The sequence below is a fragment of the Hibiscus syriacus genome, unplaced genomic scaffold (assembly GCF_006381635.1).
Source record: "Hibiscus syriacus cultivar Baekdansim isolate YM2019G1 unplaced genomic scaffold, ASM638163v2 tig00110059_pilon, whole genome shotgun sequence".
NCBI lineage: Eukaryota > Viridiplantae > Streptophyta > Magnoliopsida > Malvales > Malvaceae > Hibiscus > Hibiscus syriacus.
Window position 1 is genome coordinate 1,393,743 of NW_024062582.1, and position 11,571 is coordinate 1,405,313.

General features: G+C 31.6%; 1 pseudogene; it reads left to right on the top strand.

Annotated features, from left to right (window-relative positions):
- The first annotated feature begins 2,734 nt into the window (after positions 1–2,734).
- LOC120214407 lies at positions 2,735–5,743 on the top strand (annotated as a pseudogene).
- Positions 5,744–11,571: the final 5,828 nt, after the last annotated feature.

An 11,571-nucleotide genomic window follows, 5' to 3' on the forward strand; every position in this document is an offset into this window, starting at 1 on the left:
TCAATATGACATAAAAATCGAGGTAATACATTACTACCTTTTCATGCTTTATAGAACATGTTGGTATTGGTAAATGCATGAATAAAAATGTATGGTTTTATCTGAATAGTTAATTAATTCTTACACTCGATACGAAGGCGGTAAAAAGTATGTAACTGAATATGGCTCAGATGACTAATATAAAAAATTGGAGGACAGTTAGAACTAAATTACAAGTTCTGGGATTAAGTGATAAAGGAATCAACATGGATATGTAAATTATAAATTATATCATTAAAGATTAAATAACAAAGGTACTTGGACGAGAATACTTGGTTAGGTGAAATTAGGAAAATACCCTTATGTTGTAAAAAGACAAGGATTGTCCTGGAAGTTGAATAATAGCTTTAAAAAGACATTGATTCGATAAAATTTCTGATGTGCATAGAAAATGCTATTTTTGTCTAGAAAATTTAGATAACTGATTTCTAACCCAAGATGGAGAAAGATTTAGAAATTGTGATTTCTGGACAAAACCGCCTGACAAATAAATTGATAGAATGATGCATATGTTTGAATCAAAGAAAATAATTGAGTACCCTTGAACTGTAAAATGACCAAAATACTCCTAGAATGGAAATGAATCAAGAATATCCCAAGCTCAGGAATGATTGGATGTTGCACTGCTCTTAAAAGTTATGGAACACAGATTAAGGCGGTCAACCAATGTTAGTGCTATGTCAGTACCTGAATAGCATAAATACCACTTGAATCCTTGTTCGTCTCCTCAAGTTTGGATCGATGATAATTCTGGAAGTAATCAGATTAGCTCAACTCTAGAGCGCATTCGGTACTAAGAAGTGGATATTCTCCTATAAATACTTATTGAGAGATTGATAAATCAATAAAAACAAAGCTAAAAAATCTTATGCACAATAATTCACTCTAGTTATAAAACTCAAAATCCTAATCTATCTTATATGGGCATGTGTCAAACTTGAGAACGAGCTGATAGGAAAGGATAAATCACGTTCATATTTCTCTTCAATAAGCATTATCAAAATGAGGGAAGGTTTCTCTAAATACTCATCATGAAGTTAAGTTTATTCTTTCTCGTAGCTTGTTTGAAGTGTCCAAATTAGGTTATTATTATTATTAACCCACATAAGTTAATAATACATGTAGTAGAGTAGACAAAATTAACAAGTTCCTACTTAAATTAGGATTTATTAAGATCAGCTTCATATTAATCTTCCAAGTGCAACATCCATATGGATTAGTTAGTGTCGAATCCAATAAATATTGTCATCTTACATAAAATAATATTATTGTAGATAGTAGTAAATAGGGTTGCATATATCCATATAGATTTTTTTATAATTATATATATTCAATGTTAGAGGTTGTGACCCAAATTCCATTTTAACATGGCTATACTTCCTGCATTAGTGTTTGGTTGGAAATACAAATTTGTATGGAATAAAAACTCATTGTAATATGAGATTTCTTTCTCGTCAAGTAATGATTCTTATAATAGATAACAAGCATTATGATTATTGTTTACAAGTCGGTGTAAATCTCTTGTAATTTTGACATTTTATTAAATTTCTCATGATTTTTTTAAGAATTTTCTATGTAAATTTTGTGTGCTCTAATTTTTTATGTATAAATCGATGTCTACACGTTTTATTTTTATGAGGAATTATACCTTATGTAAGATCATTGATATTGATATAATCAAGATTAAGATGTTTGATGAAATTGTTTGAAAAATATGAATGTAAGACACATTCCATTTTTGAAGAAAATTTTGATTTCATTAGGTATTTTGGATTCAAAAGGGTACATATACTCCGATGAAGGTGGAGTTATGTGTATTTTTTAATGACTCTCTCTTTATGATGAAAGGTGAAAAAAGACTGTCAAATTTTATATTTTGTAAGGTTTAATAATTTTAGATAATGTTGTTGTTGATTTTTTTTTCATAGGTTGAAAGAGAATTTTTATGTTGAACACGGTATTAACAAAATGAAAATACACGAGTATAATGAATTTGATAAAAAAACATAAGAAAGTGTAATATTGTGAGTATAATTTGAGAAGACGAAAAAAGTTCAATTTGTTATAGGGATCAATAAGCCAAAGATAAACTTGTTCATTTATATTTTTTTAGGACCAGGGATAGACATAAAAATGAAACTAGTTTCCATAAAGATTCAATGAGGCTAATGAGTTATGGATGACTAAAAAAAAGATAAAAATACCATTCAGATCCATATCAGGTTATGAATGCTAAAAAAAACTTGGTTTCTCCAAGTATGGAAGTTTTTTTTGTATTCATAAATTAAAATTAAAATTTTTTATTTTGTTTCAAGTTTGACAAAAATTTTGGGAGAAAATATTGATGATGGGCTTTGAGAATTAAATTAATAAAATTTATAAATAAGGAGGGTTAAATTTATTCAATTATTTTAAATTAGGATCAAATTAATTGACAGAGTGTGTAAGTTTTAAGGACTAAATATCTTATTATATCAAACAGATGACCAAAATAGATATACAACAATAATTCAATGGAAAAAACAAAAATATATCAAAAAAAACATTAAATTCAATAAACATGACGCAAGTATAAGAGAGTCTTTGTTGTATGATACAAGAAAAATATCTTTATTGGTTTGTTTTTTAATGTGGCTTCTGTAGATTCGAAAGAGATGTTTTCCTGCAACACAAAACATTGAAAATGTTAGATATAATCCTCAAAATTAATCAGCCATTAAGACAAGATAAAAAGGATATCGATGGCGAGAAGGTGTTGCTACAATCATATCCTTCCATTTGCGGCCATGGTGGCCGTCGAATCAGGGAACGTAGTGGTCAACATCTGTTCAAAGCTTCAACTTCCTCGGCCATGATGAGCTACTATGTCTTCATCACCTATTCTTATGCAATTGCCACCCTTGTTCTTCTCCCTCTACCTTTAATCTTCTACAGGTTCCTTTTCGATTCATTGATTGTGAACGCTATTTAAATCCCCGGCTATATTTTCGTAATCTGGACTGATGTCGGTGTGTTTCTTTACCTCGTGATGTATGCAGTAGAGCAGTGGTTTCACCATTGAAGTTGCATCTTTTCTCTAGGATTTGCCTGCTTGGGCTTATTGGGTACTGGTTTCTTCTTCATCTGATTCACTAACTTGTTCGATTTCTCTTTTGTTGATTTTTTTATTTATTTTTTAACAGGTTTTTAGCTCAAGCATGTTCATATAAAGGTATAGAATATAGCTCCCCAACTCTAGCCTCAGCCGTCGGCAACCTCTCACCTGCTTTTACCTTCATCCTTGCCGTAATTTTCAGGTACATCCCTCTACCTCTCAAGGAGTTGATTGGAATACTATTTTAGATTTAAAATTCAACTATAAATATTATGAAATCCAAAGACTAATTTAGAATGAGTTTTAGTTTGAAGAAGTACAATGTAATTAACCCAAGGAAAATATAAAAATCTTTCCATAGCAGTTATAAGGCTCAATATAAAAATAAATACTCAAACCATATCACTTTTTCTAAATAGGTATTTAAACTTTTTCCGGTTAATTTAGGTGTCTAACGTTACTACTTTAGGTCAGAACCGTAATATCGTTGTTAAAAAAATTCTGTTAAATAACACATATCACATTCTGGTAATTTTGAAATTTTAAAAAATAAAATATTTTTATTAAAAAAGTGAAAAAAATTAGAAATATTCAAAAAAACCAGAAACTTTGAAAACCCTAATTTTAGTCCTATACCCCCTCATCCCCCACTTCGACCATCGTTACCATCAACCGAGCCTACCCCGAACACACCTCCACCCGAAGGTCATTTACCCTTGAACATCCACCTAAAGAAACACATCCAGTGATATAGAGATTAGACGACAAGAAAATTGTCGTCGGGTAGAGACGTGGCGGGTGGAGGTTCGATCGACGGTAATGACGACAAGGGTGACGATCAACTTGGATATAGAGATTAGATTTAGGATTTTTCAAAAGTTTGGGATCATTTTTTAAGATTTTTGAAAATTTTGAATTTTAAAAAATATTATTTGAACTTTTTTAAAAAAATTACTCAAATATGACACATATCAGTTAATAAAAAATGTTAACGAAGATTACAGTCTAGACACCTAAAATGATAACATTTGTAATGTTAGACATCTGAATTACTGAAGAAAATTTAGACACCTATTTAAAGAAAAATATAATTTAGAGACTTAATTAAACTATAATTGTTTTCGTTCATGTTGCTTTGTGGTTTGCATTATGTTTATTCATCTTAATGTTATGATTACATCTAGAAGAAATTTATAATTTTCCACTTTTGATGTGGTTCACACGTGTTATGAAAAGGATGGAGAAAATACAAGTGGGAAGCATAACCAGTCAAGCTAAAATAATTGGAACCATAGTATCAATATCTGGTGCATTGGTAGTTGTGCTTTACAAAGGCCCCAAAGTCTTTTCATCGTCGTCTCTTTCACATCAACGGCCACTTGAATCATCGGAACCTAATTGGCTATTTGGTGGGGTCTTAATTGCTGTTGCTTATCTTCTTTACTCCTTCTGGTACATTATTCAGGTAACACTATTTACTGAATGACCTCAACCTCTTTTAGGCGCATTTAAAAAACAAAGTTAAAAGTTTTCAATTGATATTAATGGTCATTAGGAGTTAATTTTTTATCCTCTCCCTCTAAGTAGAAATTGTTCAAAATAAAAAATAAAAATTGTGTGTATATATATATATATTTTTAAAAATATTTTTTTGAAAATTACTTCAAGTGAAATAAAATAATTGAAGTTGTCTATTCAAAAAAAATGAACAACCAACCGAAAAATATAAAGATTTTTTTTATATCTTAAAATTGGAAATGTCAAAGGAAAATAAATTTTCATTAATGTAAAAATAAATAATAACACAAAAATAGATGTTTACTCTTTTTAGTAAATGATATTTAAGTGGTTTCTAAATTCTAAAATAGTATTCACATTTTTTGGACAATTAAATTTAATAACTTATTATACATTTTACAGACTCGGGTGATGCAGATATACAAGCAAGAGTTGACTATAGCTTTCTTGTATAACTTGTGTGCAACAGTTATAGCTATGCCAATATCCTTGATTGTAGAATCAAACATGAGTTCTTGGAGGCCAACACCTGCATTAGTCATTGTTACAGTCCTATATTCGGTAAGAATTTAATTATCTAATAATTTCTTTTAAAAAAATATAAAGAAAATATCTAAATATAATTCTTAATTTTCATGCACCTGTTCAGGGAGTATTTTCATCCATCAGCTCTTCAGTGCACATATGGGGCCTTCACTTGAAAGGGCCGGTCTACGTTGTAATTTTCAAGCCATTATCTATTGCCATTGCTGCTTTCATGAGTGCCATATTTCTTGGTGATACTCTACATCTTGGAAGGTACTAAGCTTCGGTTCGAACCGAAATGATAATCACGGTTCGATTTGTAGCAGATCTTAACTTTGGTTAATTGATGTCTAATAAGCTTGATTTCATCTTTGTTTTTGTAGTGTGATCGGAGCAATTATCTTATCCTCGGGGTTTTATGCTGTTATATGGGGGAAAGTTAAAGAAGAAAACAGGACTTATGATCACTCTGGCTTAGGTAGTTTGGGGAACTTGCCTAATTATAAAGTCCCTTTGTTGCAAGGCTCAAAATAGATAACGATGTTGTATTTATATTCGACATATATTCGGTTAGTACTGATATTCAAATTATAAATTCCGAACACTGAGCTCACAAGCTCGGTGCAACACTAACCAAACTAAACTACATGCATCTTCAAAAGTTCATACTTAAAACATACTTAAACATACTTAATTCATACATGTTAGCATATGAATTTGCTAACTGAACATGCGTACAAATGTAAGCATCATGGTGCGGTTGAGGGGCTACATCTCGGAGCTCACGCACCCCTCTATCCTACCTAGGTGAAATCGAAATTCTACATCAGATTACGTCACCTGCTAACTTGCTCTATCGAGCCTTAGGGCATCTACGCCCAGTTAGCAAATATGTGCCTAATGTACCATCTTAAAGTTGTTCACATCTTAGCATACGAACATTTCCTTATTCTAAGGTGATTCGGGTGTCTGCCTTGTTTCCCAGACATCATACAAGGCAAGTCTTATGATTCCCTAAATTTTAGGCTTTCTAACTGAACTTTAATTTGTTAATATCATTCTCACTTGAGGTCTTATTGAAGGATTAAAGAGTAGCTTGGGTCCCTCATCCCTGTTTCTAAAATTACCAGAATTCATTATATTTGGAAAGGAGGTAGTATCGATATTGATATGTCAGTATTGATACTGACATAAGAGTATCGATACCCCTACTTGAGTATCGGTACTAAAATTGTATTCTGGAATTTTAGTATCGAGACCTTTCCATGAAGTATTGAGACCGAGCCTATAGTATCTGTAAACAATAATTTTTTCATTTCGTTTTATTATTATTATTATTAAAATTATTATTATTATATTATATATATTATATTATTATTATTATTATTATTATTATTTAATAAATAATGACAAGGCCTAGATCCCTAAGGCCCGTTTTACAAGATCCCGGAGCCCAGTTGAGGCCCAAGTAGAGACCAACCCTGATACAGAGGAAACCCTAGGGTTTTACACTTCTCAGCTCCAACTGCCTCAACTTACACCGTTGGATCTAGCCCTGATCCAATGGTCCTGATGCTTCCAGATGAAAACCCTAGGGTATGATACCCTAGGGAAACCACGCGGCGCCGCCTCTGCCAGATGCCACATCCAGCCGTTGCAGACACTCGATGACGCCACGCCGATGTTTCTCCGAAGATTCCCGAAGCCATCTCCCCCTCCATGATACAGATCTATGGTGAGTCACCACCATAGTCCAGTGACTCGTCAAAGAGCCCCCTTCGTGACCGGTCCGAGAGCAGTATCATGGTGGCCTATAAAGGCCACCGATCCTGCGAAAGAGAAGAGAACACAACAGAAAAGGGCAAGAACGAGGATCCAACACCACAAAAAATACCAAATAATACCCACAGCAGCAAATCGAAAGCAAAGAGAAAAGAGAGAAGAAGACTCACCACCAAGAAAGCTACACAGCCGCCGGATCTTCCCCACATCTCCAAAACCTTTGAAATACCGAAAGTATTATTGTAGATCTACTCCGATTAGGAGTGTTTTAAGAAAAACTAAGGTCGGATTCAGCCTGGGGAGGTTCGGCGGTGGTGATCAACGCCAGAACTTGACCACCGGCCAACCTCCTGTGGGAGGTTTTAGAGAGAAGGCAGAGCCTCTCTCTCTAAAAGAAAAAAAAAAAATGAAAAATGAATGGAAATTGGTCCTTTAGGCTGTTTAAAGGGTTTAAATACCCTCCCCCATAGGACGTTGTTTTGGAGGAGGGGTGTCTGTGTAAATACCTGCTTGGGTAAACCACACGCGTAGTCACTCCACATTTGTAATTGTTATATTTTGGTCAAGAAATCCAATTTCTAAATATCTTAATTTAGTCTATAAGTTTTATTATTTCTTAATTTAGTCTTATAATTTTAATTATTTTGGTTATTATTTAATTGCAATTTGATTTTATTTATATTATTCAAGTTTAAATATTTTTAATTTAATAATTTAATTATTATCCTTCATTTTATCTTTATTTAATTTTAGTCATTAATTAATATATATACCCCTAATTCACGTATTAATTGTAAAATAGTTGTGTAGTTGAAATCAAGTGCTTTTGTTTTATCTATTATAAAAATAAGACTTTTTGTGCTTGCTTAAATGGAAAAGTAAACCTACCCTCAACTGTGTAAACCAAATCTATGCTTTTACGTTAAATTACTTTAGCTATATATATTTAGGGCAAATATTATAATTAGTACCAATTGTTTTTAATAATTTATATTTTGATCCAGTATTACTATTTATGGTCAATTTACATTAATAGTATCTAGATTTAATAATATTTTGAATTAAGCATTTAATTTTGATATTTTACATTTTAGTCATTGATATTTTAAATAAATTTTGTTTTTACCATAATTTTTATTATTTTTAATTGTAATACTATAGTTTTAATTTTATTTATTTTAGTCACTGTTTAGTTATATTTTAAGCTTATATGTTTATTTTCAATATATTTAATTATTATTATTAATTATTATTATTTAGTCATATAAATATATAATAAGTAATATTTTTATTAAATAAAAATCCTATTAATAAATTTAATTTTATATGAATTATTTTTAGGGAAAATAATCATATTTTAATATTTATTTATTTTAATTTAAGAAATGGGCTGTCTTAAAGCACCTAGAAGTCTTTTTCTGATATTTCTAAGTAAATAAATATCTTATTTATAAAAATAAAAATATATATTATTATATTTTCTTAAAATTATATTAATAAATTTGAAATAACAGGATTATGAATTAAATATATTTTTGAATTTTTAAATTTCAATAATAGAGACAATTTATAATTAATTAGTACCAATTTTGGGCGTTGTGGGGGTGCTAATCATTCCCCAAAAGTAATCGACCAAGAATCCCTTTTTATTATTAAAAAGAACAAATTTTTTGTTAAAACGCAGACCAGTTTATCTTTTAACTAATGTTTTCTTAAAAACTCTTTTAAAATATAATTTTTAGGTATTCGACCTACCTGGCGACTCCCAAAACAAAATTCGTGCCCGGGTGAAAACCGGTTACGGCAGCTTGGCGACTCCTTGGGGACCTGTTCAAGCTTTAAAATCAATTATAAATTGTCTCTATTGATTAGAAATTAAAAATTCATATATTTAATTTATAATTCTTTCTTTTCAAATTTATTATATATACTTATTATTTTCATAATATTTTTATATATATATATTATTTTTTATTAATGTTTTTTATTTTATTTTCAAGTATTAAATTTCATTATTTATTTGTTTGTCAGAGGTTTGAATATTTCTCCTCACACACAACACGTGCATTGCATAACATAAGCTTTATAATCAAGCTTGTCCCTTTTAAGTGAGAGTGAAAGTGACGTCTTCGTGAGAATTTATTCTCCGTGTCAGACCTAGCAATTAACTTTCAGGGTTTATATGCTCTATGTCTTCGTGATAATTTATTCTCCGTGTCAGGCATAGGGAAATGTGTCCCCTCGAATTGAACTCGATCCGCTTAAGTCTGTAGTGGACTATGATTGAGGGTTTGGCAGCCCATGGGGGCACTAACAAGGACAATTCGAGTACCTTTACTCCTAGACTGAAACCCTGCATATAATAAACCCTAGAAATTTACCCGATCTAAGATAGTACTGAACCTCTGTCCGTAGGTGTACACAAAGGAGAAATAAGCTCTAGCTTTTAATTTATTTGATTTAATTTTTTTCTAAACAAAACATGGAACTAGAAATCATGCAGTTAGGTTAATTTTCCCAAACAAAGCATGGAACTAGAAAGCATGAGGTTAGGATTTATACCTTGATAGATAGGATATTTTCTTTCCATTAATTGGTACTAACCAATTTATTTTTCCTTTCTCATTTTTATTTTGCTCTAACTTGTTTATATTGATTTCTTTTGTTTGCATTGCATTATCATGGCATAACCAAAAGGTGTTGACTTGAAAGACTGTTCATCAAATTGGAAAGACTTCATAATGGACAAAAAATTTTATGATCAAATAGAATATGACGCAACCATGGAATGGCATCCTGAGGGAACTCCGAGGATAGAGGAGAGCTATGCACCAAAGATCGTATGCCTATTGAAGAGCAAAAGGAGATACAACAAATAACAGAAAAGATGTCCAAGATGATGGGTAGAATATCTGATTTGGCCAAAGGAAAAGAGATTCCTGCACAAAAAGAGAGAGAGCTCAATGAAGATAATCCAACAATCTCAAATATACGAGGAACTTCAGATCTTAACCAATTTGAGAAATTACAGACAATCATCGTTCGTATTCACAAACTGTCTGGAGATATCAAATAAATTGTGACAACTATAAAAACTCCCAAAGATGAGAAGAAATCATGTAATCTGAAATCGCCGAAGTTTAGTATGCTACCAACGTCTAAAACTCAGGTTAAATCCAAGACAAAAAGCGGTTCTCATTTTGATGCTATCACTTTACCATATAAAGAGTTGTATGAAAAGCTACTTGAAGCACGAGAAGTGGTTCCATACTATATAAAACCATTCCAACCTCCATATCCGAATTGGTATGACATCAACGTTTATTGTGAATATCATGCCGGAGCTCAAGGACATACCATCGAGAATTGTCTTGCCTTCAAACCTCGAGTCCAAAGTCTTTTGGATCATGGAACCTTATAATTTATGATAAATGATCGACCTAGTTTGGTAACTGAAGGTCCTGCTAGATTAATACCAAAAGTCTTCAAAGGTAATAGTATCAGTAGGGGCGCCCAGAAAGAAGAAGATTTGCTGAAGTTTGAGGCTCAAATACATCATTTAAAGATTGAAAACGATAAATTGAGCACCAAAATGGAAACCATGCATGAAGATTTCCAGAAGGTCAGTCAAGACTTTCAAAATGCTGGCATAGAAAACACCCCAGAAGAGTGGATAACAGGGGTCGCCAAACTAAAAAAGAACTGCAACATATATGAAGATCTTGTCCAAGAACTTTTTGAACACAAAGGTTCTCTTACAAGGGAAAATGAGCAACTCCGAGAATTGACACAAGAAGATAAAGGAAAAAGATAATGTCATGGAAGAAGCTACAGTCCAGACAAGCAATATGGCCCATAAGCTGATAGACTAACTTGGCTTTAGAGAAGAAAATGGGAAAGTTATCCCCTATATGTAAAGTTTTGTTGAAGTTAGGACTGAAAGTTGTCCCTTACATGTACAAGTTTTGTTTGATGCACAAAAACTTTTGTGTTCAATGAAATATGTTCTAAGATGATCACTCTTGAGTAACACCTTTTCATACATGCATGTGCATTTCACATCTTTGCATTTTCATTTTGTATTCATACTTTTATGTTTTCTTTTGCATTGCACATTTTGCATTCTTATTTTTGCATTAATGCATTTTCACATTTACATTACATTTGTTATTTAAGCATTGTTATATACATTAATTATAAAAACATGTAAATAATTCATGAAAGGTTTCTGTAACAGTAAAACAAGATCATTTATTCATATTACTGTATTATCATCATGAAAACAATGGAGCAATCTTATAAAAGACTACAAGATCAATGGCTAGAACAATTGACAGCGTTACCTCAAGATACAAGGAAAGAAGCATCGTATTCAGTACCAGATGGATCAAATCAAATTACTCAGGGGATGGCATCTGATAAAGAAGAGATAACTATTAAAGAGCAACCATGCTATCAGATTGAAGAGTCGAGAATGATAACAAACCATGGGGCATCCCACTTGAGCCCAAAGAATAACCTAATTAATTATTCACAATATGAGGAGAGATTCAAGAGGATGGATGAAACAATCAGAAATATGAAAAGTGTTAATGCCTCCCGCAAAGAATTAG